Here is a 5734-nt window from a genome sequence, read left to right as displayed (position 1 = left end):
GAAATTCCATTATGATTAAGGGCACCACTGATAATGAATCAATATCAATACTTAATATGTATGTACCTAATAAAATAACACCTAAATTCTTAAAGGAAATGGTCAAATTAGAGGGAAAATTGAAACTATAATAGTGGGACATGCTAATGTACCTTTTTCAGATCTAAACAAATCTGACCAAAAGATAAATGAGAAATAAGTTAAGTACTTGAATAAAGAAACTAGAGATAATAGATTTTTGGCAATTACTGAATGGAAAAAAAAAGGAATTTACATAACTCCCAGTGTATACGACATCATTACAGAAAGTGCCTATTGTATTGGGGCATAAAGACTTCAGCAAAAAAAACCATAGAAAATCTGAATTACTAAACACATCATTTACTGATCATGCAATAAAAATATTTTTAATAAAAATCTTCTTAAAGATAAAATTAGAAAACAATTAGAAACTAAATAACATGATTCCAAAGAATTGGTGATTCAAAGAACCCATTAAAGAAACAATAGAAAATTTCATCAAAAATTATAATAATAAGACAACAAAAAACTTATGTGATGCAGCTAAAGCAGTTCTGAGGGATAATTTATATCTAAAACACTTTTATTAACAAAAGAGAGAAAATAAGTAAATGAATTACTTGCGTAATTAAAACAAAAACCTTAATGAGTCAAAAATCCCTAATTAAATAACAAAGTAGAAATTATGAATATTAAGGAAGAGATTAATAAAATTGAAAGCAAAAATATCATTGAATTGATAAATAAAACCAGGAACTAGGTTAAAAGATAATAAACTAGATAAAGAATTAGCCAATCTGATTAAAATACCATGAGGACAATTACTGTTATTTTTTTTTTTAATTTTTAACCAAAGGTCTTAACACAATGCCTGTTATATAGAAGGCATTCTTAATAAATATTTCCTGAATGCAATGGAAATGAATTTAATTGCTCAAGTGTTGAATCTGCCTGCACTGATATAGATTAAACAAAACCCTGTTTATGACATGTATAGCCTTTGGGAGCTGACTAAGATTCCCCAAAAATCCCTTTTGAAAGTTTTACTCTGCACATTCAGTTGAAGACTGGACTGGTGGAGTCAAGAATCACTCTGCCTCTGTTTACTTTTTGCAGTAAAAGCCCAGGGCAGGATGTGGGGGAGTCCTGACTCTGCTCTTCCAGTTTTGCTCAGGCAATAGGATCACAGATCTGGAACTAAAAGGGACCTCAGAGTTTGTTTATAGTTAAGGAAATTGAGTTCCAGGGAAGTTGTGATTTGCCCAAGGTCACCCACATAACACCAGGAATGGCATTTGAAAAAAAATCTCTTTGACTCTCAAATCCTTTGTTCCTTACAATATATCATATAGGTTCTAGTTTTATTTCATATCAGCAGCCATGTACAGGGTGATCTTATGTATTCTGAAAATCAAGGGGCCACTTACCATTGGCAGGTTACTAGCCAAGTGGCCCTCCCTGAGCCAGTGTCTGGTAACACCTGTGCACTGTTTAACCAGGGATTTTATGTGCCTTTGAGTAAAGCCCATGGGACAAGAAGTCACTAACATAACTTGAAAGAAACTGCTCCATGGCTATGCGTTCTTATATAAAAACCACTCCTTCTGGATAAACAAGAAGTCTGTTTTTCCTTCTTCGGCAATCATTAGCTGCAGAATCTGAGCAATTAAATTCCCCACATATATTAGAAAAAGAACAGGGAGCTGCTATTGGTAATTGTTTCTTGTCTTTCTTCTCTGCCTGTTCTCATGGGAAATAATTGTAAGAATTTCAATTTCCATTGTGCTTTAAGATGCTTGGCCACAAAAACCCAGTTAGACAGGCAGGACAGCTATTTTTATTTCTATTATTTTTTGTCCAGTCTTTTGATTCCGTTGATGTGGGGAGCTCCAGGTGTGAAAATTCCCTCCATCAACACAGATCTATACCCCTTGTGTAAATTATAGCCTTAGAAAATGATCCTGGACTCTGAGAAGTTAAGTGACTTGACCATAAAGAACTGTAGCCCAAATCTTTTTCACTCTAAATTTGTCCCTCTAGTCTTTTCAGTCATGCTGTCTATCATCCCCATTTGAAGATGAGAAAACTAGGGCACTGAGCTATTAAGTAACTTGCCTAGAGTCACATAGCTAGTATATTTCAGTCACCGGAACTGAATCTAGGATTATTTACTGGAAGAAGGGTGCCTCTGTACCACATCTCTTCCTTTCTCTGCACCTCGGTTTACTCGTCTATAAAATGAGTGGCTGGCCTAGCTCATTTCTAAGGTTTCTTTTAGCTCTATGTGCAGTGATCATATGAACTCAATTCCACATGCTGCTGTATATTCTAGAGCTGTATATTGTCCCTCTGGACATTGTCTCGAAATCGGTTTTTCTTCCACACCACCACCAGGGGGTGGTATTTTCCCCAACGTGAATTGCAGCGTTAGAAGCAGAATGAATCAATCGATAAACATTTGTTAAACACTATGTGCGCTTCTGCGCTTTGGTGGGGAGTGAGGCGGCAGCACCATGAAGGCCTTGGGCACCCTGAGAGAATATAAGGTAGATGGACGCTGCCTGCCTACTCCCAAGGGTCCAGTGCCTCCTCTTTATTGGATACGAATCTTTGCTCCTAATCATGTCGTAGCAAGTCCCGATTCTGGTACTTCGTTTCCCAGCTGAAAAAGATGAAGAAGTCTTCTGGAGAAGTTGTATACCGTGGCCAGGTCTTTGAAAAGTCTCCTCTTAGGGTGAAAGACTTTGGCATCTGCCTGCGCTACGATTCCAGGAGTGGAACCCACAACATGTACAGGGAGTACAGGAACCTGCCCACTGCTGGTGCCGTCACTCAGTGCTACCGAGATATGGGAGCCCTTCACCGTGCCCGGGCCCACTCCATCCAGATCATGAAAGTGGAAGAAATTCCTGCCAGCGAGTGCCGTCGGCCTGCAGTCAAGCTGTTTCGTGACTCCAAAATCAAGTTCCCTCTGCCCCACAGAGTTCTGCGTCGCCAGCACAAGCCACGCTTTACTACCAAGAGGCCCAACACGTTCTTCTGAGCGCAGAGACAAGGAGGGCCTGTTTTATTTGATGTTTAAATAAATTTCTCAATTGGAAACCCCCTGCCAAAAAAAAAAAAAAAAAACCACACTGTGTTCTAGGCGGCACTGTGCTAATCATTGGGATAAGAGGACTATTTTCATTTTTGCATCTGTATCCTCTCTGTCTAGTGTAGTATCCAGCATGCAGTGGGTACTTGATAAATCCTCATTGAATTAAACTGGGTTGGATTGGATTGGATTGAATTAAATTGGATACAGGCACTGTTCAAGAAAGTGGTATGGTGCAGAGAGCCTAGAATTCGGGAGACCTGGGTTCAAGACTGGGTGGTGGTGGTGGACAGAGGGGGCATAATTACTGTCTCATCACTGTCTCCAGATTTTGAATGACCTGGTGGAAGTTGGAGCAATGGGTGGAATCAATTGGTTGATCAATAAGCATTTATTAAGTGTTTACTATGTGCCTGGCATTGTGTTAGGCGCTGGGAATTCTGAGAAAAAAAACAAAACACTTTCTGCCCTTAGGGTGCTTACATCCCATCAGAGGAGGAGGCGGAAGAAGGAAAAGACTTAGGTTGGATGTCAGGCAAAAAAAGTTCCTCATAATGGAGGGTTATCTCTAAATCAGATGGATTGGCTCAGAAAGCAATGCGTTCCAACCTCTTCTTCGGAAGTCTTAGGCTGAATCTGGATAACCACTTATCACATACAATGGAGAATCCTCTTGGGTAAGGATTGGATCAGATGGCCACTGAGGTCTCTTCCAACTTGAGTTTATTCTGTGATTTTAGAAGGCTTCCTCCCTAGGGGACTGTGGGTGAATCTTAGGACCTCAGTTTCTGGCTCCGTACAATGGGGGAGTATATAAAATGATCTTGAAGAACTTGCTCCAGCGGGTGTTAATGGAAATCTATGCAGCTCATGTTCCAAGTCTTTAAGCAGAGGTGGGATGACCGCACAGCAAGAGTGAGACGGCCCAAGAGCTAAGGTAGAGGATTGATGGAGAGGCTCTTTCACATCCCTTCCACTCCTCCATTCTCTGATTCTGCCGGTTGCATACCCTTACTAATTGTCAATGAATATAAATCAGCTTGGATGAAGATCCGAGGAGGAGACTCGGGTGAGGGAGGAGGGGATAATTCCATCTGCCGAATTAACTTGCTGAGTTGGAGCCAAATGGGGGGGGAGGAGGGTGAGAGAGACAAGGGGAAGGGATTGGGACAAAAAAGTGTATCTCTGAGCTCTAAGGATGAGAAAGTCAATATGGGCAGCATAGATTCTTGGATTTTGTAAATAATTTTGGGAGGAAGAATGCTATGGATCAGTCAACAGGCCCCCTCTTTACTTGGTCCTCCTGCACATTGTCACAAATGGAGAATCTTTCCTCATAAATAATGACAGATGGTCCCATGTTCTAACCCCTGGCCTGGGGACCTTGGGTCCAGGCTGCCAGCTTGCTCTATCTTGGCAATTTCTACAGCTGTCATGGAGGTCTCAGGGTTTTCCGGGCTGATTTGCATAAGAGGGAATGTGACCCAAATGAACTCTAGATAATTAACTGTGGACCAAGACCTTGGCAATGCTCTTCCCCCTTCTACCACCTGAGGCAAGGCATCCCAGAGAAAGTATTTTTGCTTTCCTTCTGAAAATGCTCACACCTTTGTGTGAGCCAAATTAAGGTGATTTACCCCAAAGCAATCATTCGTTCAATACTTATTCAGTGTTGAATGAAGGAATGACTGGATGGATGAGTATTTCCATCTTATGGTAATGACCTTCCACTCAGAATTCTCTAATTGCTTCAGCTACTCCTACATCATGCTATCCTAGTTACCTTCTTTCATCTTTAACATAGCATAGTGAAAATTCAGTCAGTCCATTGGTCAAGGAGTAGTTATGAAGAGTTTACTATGTGCCAGGCATTGTGCTAAGTGCTTGTGGGATACAAAGAAAGGCAAAAACATAATTCCTGCCCTCAGGGAGATCACATTCGAATTGGGGAGACAACAAGCAGATAACTAGGAACATGCAAGCTAAATACAGAGCAGATGGAAGATATTTTCAGAGAAGAAGGGACTAGCAGATGGGGGAAATGGGGAAGTCCTCCTGTAAAAGGTGGAATTGGACCTGAGGAAGTCAGGAAAGAAGAAGAAGAAGAAAGAGGAGGAGGAGGAGGAGGAGGAGGAGGAGGAGGAGGAGGAGGAGAAGAAGAAGAAGAAGAAGAAGAAGAAGAAGAAGAAGAAGAAGAAGAGAAAGAGGAAGAAGAGAAAGAAGAAGAGAAAGAGGAGGAGGAAGAGAAGGAGAAATAAATGTTTATATAGCACTTTAAAAATGTTATCTAAAATTTTCCTCACAACAACCCTGGGAGGTAGATACTCTTATTATTTCCATTTCAACCAAGAGGTGGAGGTAAGGAGAGAAGACATTCTAGGCATGCATGTAGAACAGCCAGTTCAAAGTCATGGAAGTGAGTTATGGAAAGTCATGTACAAGAAACAGCAAGTAGGGTATGGTATCAGAAGACACAGATTTGAATCCTGGCTCAAAATGTCATCGTCACTTAATTTCTCTGGACCTCAGTTTTCTCACCTGTAAAATGAACAGATTGGTTTAGATGTATATGATTCTTGTCAGTTCTAAATCTAATAACCTTAGATACTTAATGGCTTC

The 5734-nt window shown here is 40.5% G+C and overlaps 1 pseudogene; it reads left to right on the top strand.

Moving 5' to 3' along the window:
* Positions 1 to 2519: 2519 nt before the first annotated feature.
* LOC114036348 lies at positions 2520 to 3064 on the top strand (annotated as a pseudogene).
* Positions 3065 to 5734: the final 2670 nt, after the last annotated feature.

This window comes from Vombatus ursinus, unplaced genomic scaffold (genome assembly GCF_900497805.2).
Source record: "Vombatus ursinus unplaced genomic scaffold, bare-nosed wombat genome assembly UNPS02009824.1, whole genome shotgun sequence".
In the NCBI taxonomy this organism is placed as follows: Eukaryota; Metazoa; Chordata; class Mammalia; order Diprotodontia; family Vombatidae; genus Vombatus; species Vombatus ursinus.
Note: the sequence above shows the minus strand (reverse complement) of the source record. Positions and strands in the feature narration are given on the sequence as shown.